Genomic DNA, 18,778 nt, shown 5'->3' with positions numbered 1-18,778 from the left:
CAGCTCTCTTTTGATATACTAATATAACTTAATTTTATTCTTTCATTAATTATTAATAGCTAATTAAAATATAGAAGAAAATTTAGTATTCAGAATCGAATAAAACGTGAATTACTAAAAAGTCTCACGAACTAACAAACCGTAGTTTAATTAATATTTTTTATATAACATTTAATGACTCAATCACATGGGTAAAAAGTATTTAAATAATGTAGTATGAATCGCCATAGACTGGTACCAGCTAGCACCGTACAACAGTAAACTTTACGTTTCATTACAAAATAATTTGATCCCCAGAACGTTAACTTACATTAAAATGATAATTTACAATCCTAAACTAGAATGACATGTAAATACTAAATTTGATTCGGTTATCTTGTAATATTTTACCAAAGGACTCGAAAAGCGTGCGTCGTTTGACAGATCGACTTCCCTTTACAACTCACGGTGAACAGATAGAATTTTCAATTAGCTAGAGAGGAAATGCTACCAAAATCGAGAGCAAAGTTTTTGAATAAAAAGCGCTCTGCACCGACCTCAATTCCTCCCCGAAATGCATGTAAAGTAAGAACAAAAAACGTCAATGTCAACATTCGGGGCAGGAGAACCGTAATTAGATTCCTGCATGTAGTACTCGGACATAAAAGTCGCCACTAGCATAACGTAAGCGTTTTTCAACTACACTCTGTGTCGAAATGAATGCAGATTGTAACGCAATTGAATTTTCGTTCGGGAACAAGTGTCTCGTCGAAGACAATTTTCTGTGATGGTAACGATGTTGGATATAATCACGACAATATGAGATCATTAATATAACCGTATAAATGTATTATCTCAGACAAAATTAGTATACACATATCACAAATGGAAAAAAGAAAAAAGAAAAATTTGTAACTACGAGTATAGGGTCCAAAGTTTTAAGATTAATCGGTGATAGTATATGCGGGTTCGATCCCCCACACGACAAACATTTGTATTGGCTATACAGATGTTTGCCGTGGTCTGGGTGTTTGTGTAGTACTTCTGGGTCTCCCCACCGTGCCTCGGAGAACACGTTAAGCAGTCGGTCCCGGTTGTTATCATGTACACAGTGGGATATTACAGGCTGAAGCGTAAGTATACGTATAAAAAATTTAAACATTATACATTTTAACCTAATTTCCACAGAACACAATATTAAATTAAAAATAAATACTAGTCATCCTTGCTATATAGTACTAGCAATATTAAAAAATATATATATGAATGAATAGATAAAAACCGCCATTCACGATAGCAGACTTAAGTCGCATGTGATCGCTTTAATTACAAATGCGTATTTAGTAAAATCTCCTTCTCACACGTCCAAGGTCACCCGTTCGTAATCGAACTGTCCACGGCAGCGTGAAAAGAGTATAGTTAGGGCGTGAATGGTCTGCCTAATGGCGTATTTGCCCTACAAAGTGTTCCATCTATCGGAAAAGTCATTTGGCCGTTGTTTACGTAAACCGTCAAAACAGAAAAGCTCTTATCAGGAATACCTATCGTCGATATAAATCAATGGTAATCTTGTTTGCCAGACGGAATCGAATGACTGTATTTTTTCATATAAAACTAAGTAGGAACAGTGAAACTTGGATGTTGTTCTTCGTGCCCCTCTTAATAAGATTAACGATTCTCATAAACAATACAATACAATATTTTGTTCGGAGATATTATTCGTCGAAACTAAACTTGATAACTTGTACTTTATGATGGCTGCATAGCTCTTGTACGATCTTGTGTTACTACAATGTTAAATGCGCGATAGCATTGTGCTAGAATAAATATTTATGGGTAATAAATCTGCATTCCATTATGAAAATAAACTGTAACAGTTAAGGAATGTGGAATGTATTTTTCCATAGAACAGAAGAGTGTATATCGTTATCAGATGATTACGAAAACAACCAGGATCCATGAGCTTTACGCGTGGTCTGGTGCACGTTGTAATCCACAACAACAAACATTTAGACTATAATTATTTGTTTTGCAAGAAGAAATGTGTATTAAAAATGGGAATCGAGCCTGCGAGCGTTGGCTTTAATAGTTTTTTTTAACTACTAGATTAGCTACTAGATAGTTAAATGTCGGTTGTTTTGTATTTTTCGTTTCTTTTAAAACTTTTTATTTAATTAACAACCATATCACCCACATGACAATATATAAAAGTTTAATTTCCGCACGCAGCGCGGCGTAAAATAGCTTTTACTAAAGAAAAATAAAAGACTTTTATATTTGGAAATTTGTTTGAAAAGTTTTATTTTGATATACATGTATAAAACTATAAAAATAAATGCCTTTATGTCCTTTATAGAATCGTACACTATGCATTTGATCATGTCATGATTTTCAACAAGGTGTTGTGCATAAGCCCACAAAGGTATCTTAGTTGGTACGGCTGAAAAAAGTAAATAAAAAAAAGCGTAGCAACGCGCGCAGTGTACAGCTAGTATTCACATATTTATTATTACAACACTTCCTCGCTCAAATGAATCCATAAATATCTTTTCATTAATGTTTACTTTTATTGTGTATTGCATAATATGTATATTATATGTGTATGATCTTTATAAGTAGTAGTGTGTATATGTATATAGTATGTAAATGTAGCGTATATATAAATAATGTATATATATATATATATATATTGTATGATGTTATGAATATTATTTAATTAGCTTTTTATTTTTAAGAATCTGTTTAAATTTTCATTACTGCACTTTCTTAGCCTGCTATGTAACATTAGTTCTCACTATCACAGGTTCTCTTTTAGAGATAAGTCCACCGTTGCTAACCAAATTTGTATATTAATAACTGTACAAAAATTTTAAGTGCAATAAAGAATATATATTACTACGTTAAGTAGTCGGTATTGGTCGTTATCATATACGCCTACGCGCACTAATATTTTTTCCGGTTTGGATATCCATTCGTAGGTCTCCCGACCGCGCCTCGAAGAGTATTACCTTAGTAAAGTAGTATTAGTAATAGTAAAAGTAGTAGTAGTAGTAGTAAGTAGTATTAGTAATTATACCTTAAGCCGTAGGTCCCGGTTGTTAACATAAATTCTTGATAGCGATCGTTGCTCATAGTAGGGAAAATATCAGCTTACCCGCGGTGGAGCAATGCGGTAGATTAGGTTCTAAGCCTACTCCTACATAGTGAAAGAGGCCTATGCCTATCAGAGGTAGCTGAGGTAGGGCACAACAGGAAATTTTCTGCTCAAAATATGGAACGACCCGACTGTGGTAGTACTTTGACCTTACAGAAGAACACAGCTAAATAATACTGCTTTTAAGCAGTGTTGTGTTGTTGTTGGTGAGTAAGGTGACCAGAGCTCCTGGGGGGAAAAGAGGATAGGGTCGGCAACGAGCGTGCGATGTTTCTGGTGTTGCAGGCGTCTATAAGCTACGGTAATCGCTTACCATCAGGTGAACCGTACGCTTGTTTGCCGATCTTGTTATATGAAAAACAAGTCAGAGCTATACATTCAAACACATCTAATAACTTACAAAACTCTCGTAAACGAATGCAGATTCCTAATCACTTCTTATCCTCTTATGGTTATAAATAGAACGACACGTGTACCGAATTCTTTTGTAATGTTTACGCGTGTAGATATTAATATAGTAAAAAGTATTGTATCACGCAGTTGTAAACAGCTTATTGTATCATGAAATTATATTGCGTTATATTAAAATAAAATAAAAATATATCAAAAGATTTTTGCAAATAAACGCTAACATGAACAAAAAAAAAAAAACTTTAAATAAACGATTGAAAATACTTGAAGTGACGTCACATATTTATATTTAAACGAAAAAAAAAACCATATAAGAACATTGTAATATAACCTAGACCATTTAAAAGTATGCCAGGTAATTTGAAAAGAACAATTACGAAAAGAAAAAGCTCGGTAATTATTCACAGTTCCCGACAGTGCATTAAGGGAGAGATGAGAGACGTATAATTTTTCATAGCAATTATATTCTGCCTGAATCTGAACTGATTTTCGACGGTGAAAAATATTGTTTAAATATTCGCGAAAGTAAGATAATGTATGAATTATGAATGAATTATGGCATACCATTTTTTTTTAAATTGTATATTCTACATTACAAACTCTATGGTGGAGAAGTGTAGCATGGTGTAATAAATCCTAATTCTAACACGTGGTTCAATAAGTCCCGAGACTAAGTACTAAAAAAAGGTCTTTTTTATAAAATTAATTTTTATTCATCAACATAGTCTCCTCCAAGAGCGATACAGTCCCTCCAACGCTTTTCTAACTTTTCTATCCCATGTGTGTAGAACGATTTGTCTTTGGCTTCAAAATAAGCCTCCGTTGCTGCGATAACTTCACTATTTGAGTCAAATTTCTTACCCTGAAGCATTTTTTTGAGGTCTGCAAACAGCCAGTAATCACTGGGGGCCAAGTCTGGCGAATAAGGGGGATGAGGAAGCAATTCGAAGCCCAATTCGTTAATTTTGGCCATCGTTCTCACGGACTTGTGACAAGGCGCGTTGTCCTGGTGAAACACCACTTTCTTTTTGTTCATGTGAGGCCGTTTATCCGCAATTTCGTACTTCAATCACTCCAATAAGCACATGTAATAGTCACTATTTATATTTTGCCCCTTTTCAAGGTAGTCGATGAAAAGTATTCCATGCGCATCCCAAAATATAGACGCCATAACCTTACCGGCCGATTTCTGAGTCTTTGGACGCTTCGGGCGGCTTTCACCAGCCGCTCTCCACTCCGCTGCCTGCCGATTGGATTCCGGAGTGAAATGGTATATCCAGGTTTCATCCATTGTTACATACCGACGTAAAAAATCCTTTTTATTATGATTCATCAGCGCCAAACATCGCTCTGAATCATTGATACGTTGTTCCTTTTGATTAGTTGTAAGCAAACGCGGCACCCACTTAGAAAAAAGCTTTTTCATGGCCAATTTTTTATATAAAATAGTGAAAACACTACCAGCTGAAATCTTCACTATCTCGGCTATCTCTCGCACTTTTACCTTCCGATCTTCCAATACGATTTTGAGGACTTGGTTAATATTTTGTTGAGTCACTGCTTCATTTGGACGACCTGAGCGTTCCCCATCATTGGTGTCCATGCGACCGCGTTTGAAGTCGGCATACCACCGACAAATGGTTGCTTTAGAGAGATCCTGCATAACATTTTATAAGCCATTGCTGTGCTTCAACGGTATTTTTTCCCATTAAAAAACAATGTTTTATCAACACGCGAAACTCGTTTTTTTCCATTGTATCGAAATTACAACCGTAGCGTTTTATTGTTCCATTTTTAAAAATTTGACACATATTCTTGTATTGATAGCCAGTACTTTTTAAAAATCAAAAGAGTTTTTAATATATGCGCCATTTCCAGGTTAGTCTCGGGACTTATTGAACGATCTAGTAAGTAAATATCTTTTAATGGATTACTTATAATCTTAAGATACTTATAACTACTATACTATACTATAAAAAACGAGTGTTGTTTAGACCATACGACTGGAGTAAAAAAAATTAACAATAGGCCTGCACAACAGGCCTGCACTGTGTTTTAGATATACAAAACTTAACTGGCTATGAGAGAGAGAAAAAGAAAGCGTGTGCTTTTACCTCTCTCTCTTACTCCGTTCGTCTCACCCGATCACACTTTTCGTAATGCTCTCGCGTAAAGTCAAGCGTGCGTAAAGAAGTTTTACTTCAAGAAGTAATACTTTTTACGTTAAGATTTGTAAAATTCTCTCATAAACATTACTCGGTATTCGTGAGATTTTCTTGTTAGTAAAGAGTACTTTTTGTTGTTGTATATTTTTATTAAGTTTACAAGGGTTCGTTAGATAAGTACGAAAAAGATATACAATAATATCATAAAATTATCTAAGTACGATTTTATTTTTGTGTTACCCACTCATTAGGAATCCTAAACATTTTTGAATATCATATCAAAAATTGATATGATATTCAAAAATGTTTTTAATTATCTCTCATAATTTTTTACTGTATGGACCGATTTCGATGATCCTTTTTTTTAATCGAAAGGTGGTACGTGTCACGTGGCCCCATTAAAATTTAAATAAGATTTAAAAAGTACTTTTCCAGTTATATCTTATAATGCGTATTTACTGGACTATTTTTTCGTTGATTTACGTTTGTTTATACCGTGTGGTGTCAGCCGAGTAGAATAGCACCACCCCCTTTCTTCCCGTGGGAGTCTTAAAAGACAACCGAGGGATAAACCTGGCTCAAAATCATCAGGGTCCTGGAGAAGAAAAACTTAGTTTGAAACCCGGAATGGGGTCTCCGTCAAATATTCGTGGCATAGCTCTAAAATGCGAAAGGCTCCTGCAGCCGAACTGGCTCCACACGTATCGACTCGTCGTTCCTGTGGGCCTAGTCTGTGAGGTCGAGAGGGTGGCGCAGAACTTAGGCAACTCTGCGTTTTACTGAAGAGTATCCTAGGCGACACAGTATCTGTCTGACACTGTCTAAATCGTCTGCAATAGACGGACTAAGGCCAATGATGATGATGATGATGATATACCACATAACTTTTAACTGGGTTCACCGATTTTAATAATTCTTGTTTTAATCGAAGTCTGGTGCTTGTCTTGCAGTTTAATTTAAATTTGATCGCGTCGTTGTCGTCACTTATTTTCTCTTTAACGTTATTAGAAACTCCTTTGGTTTGAACTATCCTATAACGTACTGAGCTATGTTATCCACTAGTGGGCGGTGGCAGTTTATTGTTTATAAAAAAATTTTATGATATTTGTTTTAATCGAACGCTGATGCTTGTCTTGTAAATTTGATCGAGATTTAATAACTAATTTTATAATTCGTCGGTTTTATTTTCGTTTGCGAGAATAAATTATTTAGCAACCAGGTCCAGAAACTGCGATAAAATCTTAAAAAGTTGTTTCAATAAAAAAGTAATTTGTTTTTCATTTAGTAGTTGTGTCGGTGTGTCATTATGTCGGTGTGTCGGTGTATCGGTGTCGTTGTAGTTGTGTCGGTGTGTCATTATGTCGGTGTATCATTATATCGGTGTATCGTGGTGTCATTGTGTTGGTGTCGTTGTCGGTATATCGGTGTCGGCGTAGTGATGTCATTGTGTTGGTGTATCGGTATATCGTTGTGTCAGTGTCGGTGTTGTTGTTTCGGTGTGTAACTATGTCGGTGTATCGGTGTAGTTGTGTAGGTATCGGTGTTGGTGTATCGGTGTGTCATTATGTCGTGTCGGTGTAGTTGTGACGGTGTCGGTGTCGATGTGTCATTATGTCGGTGTCTGTGTCGTCGTCATTATGTTGGTATATCAGTGTTGGTGTAGTTGTGTCGGTGTATCACTATGTCGGTATCGGTGTTTCGGTGTGTCATTGTGTCGGGGTCGGTTTTGGTGTATCGGTGTCGTTGTGTCAGTGTGTCAATGTTTCGGTGTATCGGCGTCGTTGTGTCAGTGTGTCATTGTGTCGGTGTAGTTGTGACATTGTCGGTGTGTCGGTGTATCGGTGTGTCATTATGTTGGTGTCGGTGTAGTTGTGACGGTGTCGGTGTGTCGGTGTGTCATTATGTCGGTGTATCAGTGTCGGTGTAGTTGTGTCGATGTGTCACTATGTCGGTGTATCGGTATCGTGGTGTCGGGTGTCGGTGTCTGTGTCGTTGTCGTTGTGTCGGTGTCAGTGTATCGGCGTCGTTGTGACGGTGTGTCATTGTGTCGGTGTATCGGTGTCTTTATGTCAGTGTAGTTTTGTCGGTATCGGTGTCGTGGAGTCGGTGTCTGTGTCGTTGTCGTTGTTACGGTGTCGGTGTGTCGTTGTGTCGGTGTATCGTTGTATCGGTGTATCACTATGTCGGTGTATCGGTGTCGTGGTGTCGACGTCGTAGTGTCGTGGTGTCAGCGTCGTACTGTCGGTGTCGGTTATTGTGTCGGTGTGTCACTACGTAGGTGTATCGGTGTCGTGGTGTCGGTGTCTGTGTTGTTGTCGTTGTGACGGTGTCGGCGTATCGGTGTATCGGTGTGTCATTATGTCGGTGTTTGTCGTTGTCGTTGTGTCAGTGTCGGTGTATCGGAGTCGTTATGACGGTGTGTCACTGTGCCGGTGTATCAGTGTCATTATGTCGGTGTAGTTGTGTCGGTATCGGTGTCGTGGAGTCGGTGTCTATATCGTTTTCGTTGTTACGGTGTCGGTGTATCGGTGTGTCGTTGTGTCGGTGTATCGTTGTATCGGTGTGTCACTATAAATAAATAAATATTTACACAATACACACACGGTCGTCTGTTCCTAAAGTAAGCAACTTAATGCTTGTGTTATAGGTTACAGCCGACTGGTATATAGCTACATATTTTTTTTTTCGATAGACATACTTATAAATAATACATATATAAATATATAAATAAATATTTATATTACACCCAGACTGGGGGTGGGAATCGAACCCACAACCTGCGGAGCAGAAAGCAGGGTCACTACAAACTGCGCCAACGGGCTAGTCAACTATGACGGTGTATCGGTGTCGTGGTGTCGGCGTCGTAGCGTCGTTTTCGGTATATCAACTTTATTGTGTCAGTATGTCATTGTGAATACAGACCGATTTTACTTCTGAGCCACGTCTATAAGCTGTTTTCGAGTGTTGTTACGAATCGTCTCGCCAGAAGACTCGACGAATTCCAACCACCAGAGCAGGCTGGGTTTTCTGAATCTTTTATTAATTAATACCGAATATATATAACAAATATATATTCTAGTAAGTTACCATACTAATAGAATAGAACTCAAAAATACTAAATTAACTGTCTTATAAGATCACTATTACACATAGAAAGTTATGACATTATTTTTATATACGGTATATATATATATATATATATATATAGGTATAACGGTGCGTACGCGTCGTTGTCGTCACTTATTTTCTCTTTAACGTTATTAGAAACTCCTTTGGTTTGAACTATCCTATAACGTACTGAGCTATGTTATCCACTAGTGGGCGGTGGCAGTTTATTGTTTATAAAAAATTTTTATGATATTTGTTTTAATCGAACGCTGATGCTTGTCTTGTAAATTTGATCGAGATTTAATAACTAATTTTATAATTCGTCGGTTTTATTTTCGTTTGCGAGAATAAATTATTTAGCAACCAGGTCCAGAAACTGCGATAAAATCTTAAAAAGTTGTTTCAATAAAAAAGTAATTTGTTTTTCATTTTCTTATATTTATAAAAATAATGTCATAACTTTCTATGTGTAATAGTGATCTTATAAGACAGTTAATTTAGTATTTTTGACTTCTATTCTATTAGTATGGTAACTTACTAGAATATATATTTGTTATATATATTCGGTATTAATTAATAAAAGATTCAGAAAACCCAGCCTGCTCTGGTGGTTGGAATTCGTCGAGTCTTCTGGCGAGACGATTCGTAACAACACTCGAAAACAGCTTATAGACGTGGCTCAGAAGTAAAATCGGTCTGTGTTCACAATGACATACTGACACAATAAAGTTGATATACCGAAAACGACGCTACGACGCCGACACCACGACACCGATACACCGTCATAGTGACACACCGATACAACGATACACCGACACAACGACACACCGATACACCGACACCGTAACAACGAAAACGATATAGACACCGACTCCACGACACCAATACCGACACAACTACACCGACATAATGACACTGATACACCGGCACAGTGACACACCGTCATAACGACTCCGATACACCGACACTGACACAACGACAACGACAAACACCGACATAATGACACACCGATACACCGATACGCCGACACCGTCACAACGACAACAACACAGACACCGACACCACGACACCGATACACCTACGTAGTGACACACCGACACAATAACCGACACCGACAGTACGACGCTGACACCACGACACTACGACGTCGACACCACGACACCGATACACCGACATAGTGATACACCGATACAACGATACACCGACACAACGACACACCGACACCGTAACAACGACAACGACACAGACACCGACTCCACGACACCGATACCGACAAAACTACACTGACATAAAGACACCGATACACCGACACAATGACACACCGTCACAACGACGCCGATACACTGACACCGACACAACGACAACGACACAGACACCGACACCCGACACCACGATACCGATACACCGACATAGTGACACATCGACACAACTACACCGACACTGATACACCGACATAATGACACACCGACACACCGACACCGTCACAACTACACCGACACCAACATAATGACACACCGATACACCGACACACCGACAATGTCACAACTACACCGACACAATGACACACTGACACAACGACGCCGATACACCGAAACATTGACACACTGACACAACGACACCGATACACCAAAACCGACCCCGACACAATGACACACCGAAACACCGATACCGACATAGTGATACACCGACACAACTACACCAACACTGATATACCAACATAATGACGACGACACAGACACCGACATAATGACACATCGACACCGACACCGTCACAACTACACCGACACGACATAATGACACACCGATACACCAACACCGATACCTACACAACTACACCGATACACCGACATAGTTACACACCGAAACAACAACACCGACACTGACACAACGATATACCGATACACCAACACAATGACATCACTACGCCGACACCGATACACCGACAACGACACCAACACAATGACACCACGATACACCGACATAATGATACACCGACATAATGACACACCGACACAACTACAACGACACCGATACACCGACACACTGACATAATGACACACCGACACAACTACACCGACAACGAAATCGACACACCGACATAATGACTCACCGACACAACTACACCGACACCGATACAACGTAAAAACGACAACGACACAGACACCGACTCCACGACTCCGATATTGACACAACTACACCGACATAATAACACCGATACACCGGCACAACGACAACAACACAGACACTGACACCATGACACCGATACACCGACATAGTGACCCACCGACACAACTACACCGATACCGATACACCGACACCGACACAACGGTACACTGACACCGACACAACGATATACCGATACACCGACACAATGACACACCGATACACCGACACAATGACACAACGATACACCGACATAATGACCCACCGACACAACTACACCGACACCGATACACCGACAACGAAACCGATACTGACACGTACATTATGTCGGTATATCGTTATGTCGGTGTCGGTGTTGTTGTATCGGCGTCGTTGTGTCAGTGTGTCATTGTGTCGGAGTAGTTGTGACGGTGTCGGTGTGTCGGTGTATCGGTGTGTCATTATGTCGGTGACGGCGTAGTTGTGACGGCGTCGGTGTGTCAGTGTGTCATTATGTCGGTGTCTGTGTCGTCGTCATTATATCGATGTATCAGTGTTGGTGTAGTTGTGTCGGTGTGTCACTATGTCGGTGTCGGTGTATCGGTGTGTCATTGTGTCGGGGTCGATGTGGTTGTGACGGTGTCGGTGTATCGGTGTGTCGGTGTCGGTGTAGTTGTGACGGTGTCGGTGTATCGGTGTGTCGGTGTATCGGTGTGTCAATATGTCGGTGTCGGTGTATCGGTGTCAGTGTAGTTGTGACGGTGTCGATGTGTCACTATGTCGGTGTATCGGTGTCATGGTGTCGGTGTCTGTATCGTTGTCGTTGTGACAGTGTCGGTGTATCGGTATGTCATTATGTTGGTGTCTGTGTCGTTGTCATTGTGTCGGTGTCAGTGTATCGGCGTCGTTGTTATGGTGTGTTGTGTCGGTGTATCGGTGTCATTATGTCAGTGTCTGTGTAGATGTGTCGGTGGATCATTATGTCGGTGTATCGTTGTGTCATTGTGTCGGTGTATCGGTGTTGGTGTATCGGTGTCGGTGTAGTTGTGTTGATGGGTCATTATGTCGATGTATCGTTGTGTCATTTTGTCGGTATATCGGTGTGTCATTATGTCGGTGTATCGTTGTGTCATTGTATCAGTGTAAAGGTATATCGTCGTGTTGGTGTCGGTGTATCGGTGTGTCATTATGTCGGTGTAGTTGTGTCAGTATCGGTGTCGTTATCGGTGTATTGGTGTCGGTGTAGTTGTCTCGGTGGGTCACTATGTCGGTGTATCGGTATCGGTGGGTCATTATGTCAGTGTATCGATGTCGTGGAGTCGGTGTCTGTGTCGTCGTCGTCGTTGTTACGGTGTCGCTGTGTCACTATGTCGGTGTGTCGGTGTATCGGTGTGTCATTATGTCGTGTCAGTGTAGTTGTGACGATATCGGTGTGTCGGTGTGTCATTATGTCAGTTTCTGTGTCGTCATCATTATGTCGGTGTATTAGTGTCGGTGTGTCACTATGTCGGTGTCGGTGTATCAGTGTGTCATTGTGTCGGTGTCTTTCTCGGTGTATCGGTGTCATTGTGTCTGTGTATCGGTATATCGTTGTGTCGGTGTCGGTCTACCGTTGTGTCGGTGTCGGTGTTGTTGTTTCGGTGTGTAACTATATCGGTGTATCGGTGTAGTTGTGTCGGTGTCGGAGTATCGGTGTGTCATTATGTCGGTGCAGTTGTGTCAGTGTCGGTGTCGTTGTCGGTGTCGTTGTCGGTGTATCGGTGTCGGTGTAGTTGTGTCGGAGGGTCATTATGTCGGTGTATCGTTGTCATTGTGTCGGCGTATCGGTGTGTCATTATGTTGGTGTCGGTGTATCGGCGTCGTTGTGTCAGGCAAGTTTTTGATCTATCAAATCAACAATGAACAAATATATCTGTAAAAAATCAAATTAAGTTTTTTTTACAGGTGACAATGTTAGCAAAATAAAATCTGATCCTTAGGATTACTATTATATCCTTTAATAATCATATCTTAAATTTAACATACTTAAATTAAAACAACATATTTAATAATTAGAATTTAAGAGTGTTAAATTATGATGTAGAAATACTATTTTCTTAGCCCTGTGAGGCAACAATCTATTTCTTTTCTCTTCACATACATTTCCTGCTTCCAAGAATAACTGTGCACTATATACAGTCGTTGCCGGAGAAGTTAAAAAAAATTCTGACTAAAATAGCCATGAGTTCATACTTTTCTTGATTTTTTACCCACCATGTAAAATGACTCATACTGCGTAGTATAAAGTTTCATTCAAATAAACGCTTCACACTCAACGGACCCCAGTAGGATTTTCTCCAGTTTGGGGGTCCGGAAACACACACGATACATAAGCACAAACGTCCAGATCACGACAAACATCTATATGGCCAATAGAAATATCTGTCGTGAGTGGGGATCGAACCCGCGACCGCCAGCGCAACAGTCAGTAAGTACTGTGACCGCTGCGCCAACGCGGCGTCTAATTTTTGCAATTCATTCAGCAAAGGGCAGGGAGAGAGCGGTGGCAAACGCCACCCGGCTCTTGCAGAGCGCCGTACCGACATGTACAAACCTGTTTACGGCGGGAAATTGAACCGAATGATTCGGCCGAACATTCGGTTCAGTACATTTTGGACCGAATATTCGGCCGAACATTCATATTCGGTTAAACCTACATTCGGTGCATCTCTATTATGGACGTTTTTTGTCGGTTAGGGCACCCCTCCGAACCCATAAGGAACTTTGTTACAATAACAATGAATTTTTTTCAATTGGAATAACATTGCTTTGCAAATGACGAAATACAATATAATTACAATATGTAGTTATAAAAAACATAGCAAAAAAACTTGTACCAAAATCCATTTAGTGAATAGATACAATGTGGTCTCTATTTTTATTCAATCTCTCACAGCCCGGCTAGCTCAGTCGGTAGAGCATGAGACTCTTAATCTCAGGGTCGTGGGTTCGAGCCCCACGTTGGGCGGAAATTTTTTGTTTTTGAAAGTGTCGTTCGTTTAATAAAATTACATTTGAATTTTAATTTATTTATTTACACTTATTTATCTACACTTTATTTTACACAAAAACAAGAAATTAAATAAACAAGTAACATTAACAATAATTAGTAGAAAAAAAAATGTACCTACAACATTTTAATTTACAATCAGACAGGGACTTCTTCAATAGTTGAAATTATTTAAATCTAACTTTGAAGTTTACTTTTTTTTTATCCTTAATAAATTTCAACAAATAAAATGAAAAAGTGAAACTCAAAATTTAGTGTAAGTGAAACTCAAATAACTATCTATATTTTTTTATTTTTATAACTAAGAATCGGGACAGAATATGGGAGTAACACTAGCCAGCTAATGTTCGTTGCTGTAGTTAGTAACTCTGCTTTCTACTCCAGAGTTTTAAAATCGATTCGATTCGATCGAATAAAAAAAAATTGGTTGCCTGTAAAGTCGGTATACGGGCGAAAGTTTTACGTGACAACGACTTTGAGTGGTAAAATAATTTTAATGTGAATATTCATTCGTATAGTAGGAAGAAGGATGAAATAATAGTAACAATTTAAAACATTTATTTATACAAAGAATTATATTTAAAACATTAATTTATACAAAGAATCTCGCACTGAATTTCATATTAACAAAATTTTATTTTTACCTTTACACATACATACGTAATTATATACAAATATACATACAATAACTTGCAATACATTTGCGTACAATGAAACAGCGTTTACTACAACTTAACTTGTTCCTATCTGAGTGATTTTGCCCGAGTGGAAGGGACGCGTGCCTCTCACTCGCTCTCATTGTGAGCGCATAACGTGAGCGGAGCGTAACGCAGTTTCTTGAAGTGTCACCCGGCAAACCAATTTATAAGACGTTGTCACGTCAAAAATAATAAATAAAACATAAAACTTACGCATTAAGTTGCCCACCTAAGGAACAGACGACTTTGTGTGTATCTTAAATATATTTATATACCTACAGGAAACGCTTTTGTTAGTTTGATACAAGCTTGTACTATATTATTATTCATACAAACGTTTGATAGCAATCATAAAGCAAAAAGAGTTGACAGAATCTAAACGGGTACGAACTAACCATATTTCTTTTGCACACAAAATGAACGTTCCTTTTAAGTTTAGCGTATGTTGAAACACGGGCGATATGATACAGTTTTTGAAATAAAATTTCTTTAGAATCGTTCTTAGTTGAAATTCAATGAAACGAAAAAATGTCACGATAAAAAAAAAGTGGTAAAACAAACAGGATTATATTTATAGGAGATAATGTGATGGAATATTTTATATAATTATATAATTATTATTTATATTAAAGTATGTTATATTGATGAAAGAAAACTCTCGTAGGCTACCCTTCAGAAGTTTCACTTCTGACGTGTGAGAAAAAATGAGTTTTTTTAAAACACAGTTTTTTTTTGCAACGAATTGTTAATTTTTTACAAAATTGCATATATAATATTGCATATGTTAAGATATCATTTATAAATAATATTACAAAGTAATATGAACATATAATGTATATATATATTTTTATTTGCAGTTACACTTGAGACGTGTGGTGTGTATATGCATCTATATTCTGGAGTAATCTATATATATAAAATTCTCGTGTCACAATGTTAGTTACCATACTCCTCCGAAACGGCTGGACCAATTTTTATGAAATTTTGTGTCCATATCGGGTAGGTCTGAGAATCGGCCAACATCAATTTTTCATACCCCTAAGTTATAAGGGCGGGGGGGGGCATAGAGGGGGTTACTAACATCAGCTATTTCTAATATATCTAGTACTAATATAATAAAAAATAAACGTTTATAAATTAATATACATTCAACATTACATAGCATTAACTGTAAGTATGACCTGCATTCACTTGGCTTAAATTTTAGCTCGGAGTTTAATTCTCACTCGGGACAGTTATTTTTTACCCACTTTAGAAGAAAAGTAGGAGGTTAACCAATTCGACCATATATATATATATATATATACATAAAAATTGATATGTAATCATATATATATATATAGGAGGGATTACCCTCCTCCTAAAAACCCTCGAAAATCGTAGGGACGACTGGTGCGTTTGTTAATTTTGTTCGTCTACTTACGTTGTATTACTTGTCTATGTAATTGAAGTCGATTTTTTTCGTTATTAATTAATTAATAATTAACACAATTATTAATTGTAAAAATATTTTTTTTAAATCTGAGTGTAAGGACCTCGTGGATCTTAATTGTGGAATTAATTAAGCATACGCTTCGCTTAATTCTTTTTTGAGTCAGTTACTTAGATTCACTTTAATTACTATGTTTCTAAATAAAATGCATTAAGATTTCGTTTTTTTTTTTGTAATTGAGGAAAATGTTTGTAGATAAAATAAGTAATAAAATTCCTAAAACTCGCTCATTAAGCTAAAGATAATTGTGTTGCTCATTTATGTTCTTATTTTCGTATCTTTTATTGTTTTGTGTTTAAGCTTACTAAGCACGGAAATACCTTTCTAACTATAGCGTGACTTTAATTTAAATAATGGTATTTGCTCGCAAACGAAAAAATAAAACTACTTTAATTACATCGATCCAATTACACAGGCAAGTAATACAACGTAAGAAGACAAAAATAGTTAAATAAATACGCATTATTACATAAAACTCTAAAATTACTAGTCAGATTTTAATTAAATTTAAATGGGAAAACATAACAAGCAATTAGTTTTAATTAAAACAAAAAAAAAAAATCATCGAAATCGCTCCAACCAGTCAAAAGTACTGCAGTAATATAATTACATTTAAAAAATATATATAATCCAATTAAAAATCTACAACTTTTTTGGAAGTCGGTTAAAAACTTAATTATTTTTCGAAAATGTTATCGAATTTTATGAAATGAAAAAATGTTTCTATTAATAAAATCAATATGACACGTTGAAACCAAAAATTCACCAAATTATTAAATTAAAAAACCGTTAACTAGACAAAATAATATTAAATCTATCTATAATATATACCTATAAAAGCAAAAGGTCACTCATCACGAAATCTCCGTAACTATAACACCTACAAACTTTAAAGTTGGCAGGTAGGCTCCTTATAAGACGTAAGCATCCGCTAAGAACGGATTTTACGAAACTCGACTCCTAAGGGGGTAAAACGGGGGTTAGAAGTTTGTATGGAAGTCCTATGTTTTTGAAGTAAGAGACTTGAAATTTAAAATATAAGCTCTATAGATGGTGAAAAGGTGTCCAAATAATGTATCTTTAGAAATCAACTCCTTTTTCGGGCTAAAACGGGGGATCGTAGGTTGACTCACTGATCACGAAATCTCCGAAACTATAACACCTATAAACTTGAAATTTAGCAGGTAGGCTTCTCATAGAACGCAGACATCCGCTAAGAACGGATTTTACGAAACTCAACCCCTAAAGAGATAAAACGGGGGTTGGAAGTTTGTATGAAAGTCCTACGTTTTTGAAGTAAGAGACTTGAAATTTAAAATGTATGCGCTATAGATGGTGAGGAGGTGTCCAAATAATGCATCTATATATATAAAAGACAAAGTTCACTGACTCACTCATCATAAGAACTCAAAAACCGCTGGTCGGTCCATCCATCCAGGATGGACAAAGAGGAAATTTGGCAGAGAGGAAGATTATAGTTAGTAAATGTCCGCTAAGAACGGATTTTGCAATATTTCACCGCTAAGGGGGTTTAATTGGGGTTGATAGTTTGTATGAAACATATACAGCAGCTATAAGTTCGTCTGATAGGTTATTTATAGGTACTCCAACCTGAAAATAAAACTAAAAATGTGGTGTATAGAGAGGTTTTATAAAATAACTATTAAATTGTACCAAATTGTGCCTTTTAAAAAGTTACTCAGTGTGATAAACATTTCAAGTGACTGAAATAAAAAAATAATTTGCGTGAAGCATCGTAATAGTAATGCATATCTTCATAACCACGCGGACGTAGTCGCGGGCGACAGTTAGTGTATTATAAAACAAAGTGCCCCAAAAGTGTTTGTGATCGATTCCCTCAAAATCTACTGAACGGATTTCATGCGGTTTCGCCAATGGAGGAAGTAATGAAGAGCTTCAAGAGGAAGATTTACGGAACGGCTAAGCCGATTTTGATGAGAGTTTCACTGGAAATTTGCCGGGAAAACATTGTGACACACTAATTTCAACGCGGGCGAAGCCGCGGGCACAGCTAGTAATAATATAAACTAATGCTTTATGCGTTTTAATATGTAATCATATTTTAACTTTTATTTAGTTTAGAGGAGGAGACCTCTTACTTTATCCTTTAGATTTAATGCTCGAGTGGGATTTTGAAAAGAAAAGTTTTATGAGTCCGTGCTCGCGGACCCTTAAATAAATTGATATAAAATAAAAGAACGACTTTGAATCTTGGCCATAACCTCAGAGATAACAAGCCAACTTCGCCAAAAAATTGGTTTCTTCAACTTTGTCTTACAGCCAACGATTTTCGCTCCAAAGGTATAAATTAGAAGTGTTATCTGTTCGGAGCGATCTTTCCTATCTTCTTAACGGGTTGTTTTACGAGACAAGAGCATTAGTTAAATTGAAAATGATACTATTTTATTTGGACTATTATAATAAATTGAGCCTATTGATCGTGCTTGCTATTTTCTTAGTACTTTCCAGTGTTCTTTTTCCAGGTTATTTTCTTTTACAAATCTTGATCTTAACGTATTGATAACTTAAACTATTATAATTAGTTCTCTGTCTAAATAA

At 37.5% G+C, this 18,778-nt stretch overlaps 1 non-coding gene across 1 annotated transcript; it reads left to right on the top strand.

The window, feature by feature from the left end:
- The first annotated feature begins 13,893 nt into the window (after positions 1 to 13,893).
- Trnak-cuu lies at positions 13,894 to 13,966 on the top strand. Its single transcript has one exon. It is a non-coding gene; the product is annotated as a tRNA-Lys (tRNA).
- Positions 13,967 to 18,778: the final 4,812 nt, after the last annotated feature.

This window comes from Melitaea cinxia, chromosome 4 (genome assembly GCF_905220565.1).
Source record: "Melitaea cinxia chromosome 4, ilMelCinx1.1, whole genome shotgun sequence".
Lineage (NCBI taxonomy): Eukaryota > Metazoa > Arthropoda > Insecta > Lepidoptera > Nymphalidae > Melitaea > Melitaea cinxia.
Note: the sequence above shows the minus strand (reverse complement) of the source record. Positions and strands in the feature narration are given on the sequence as shown.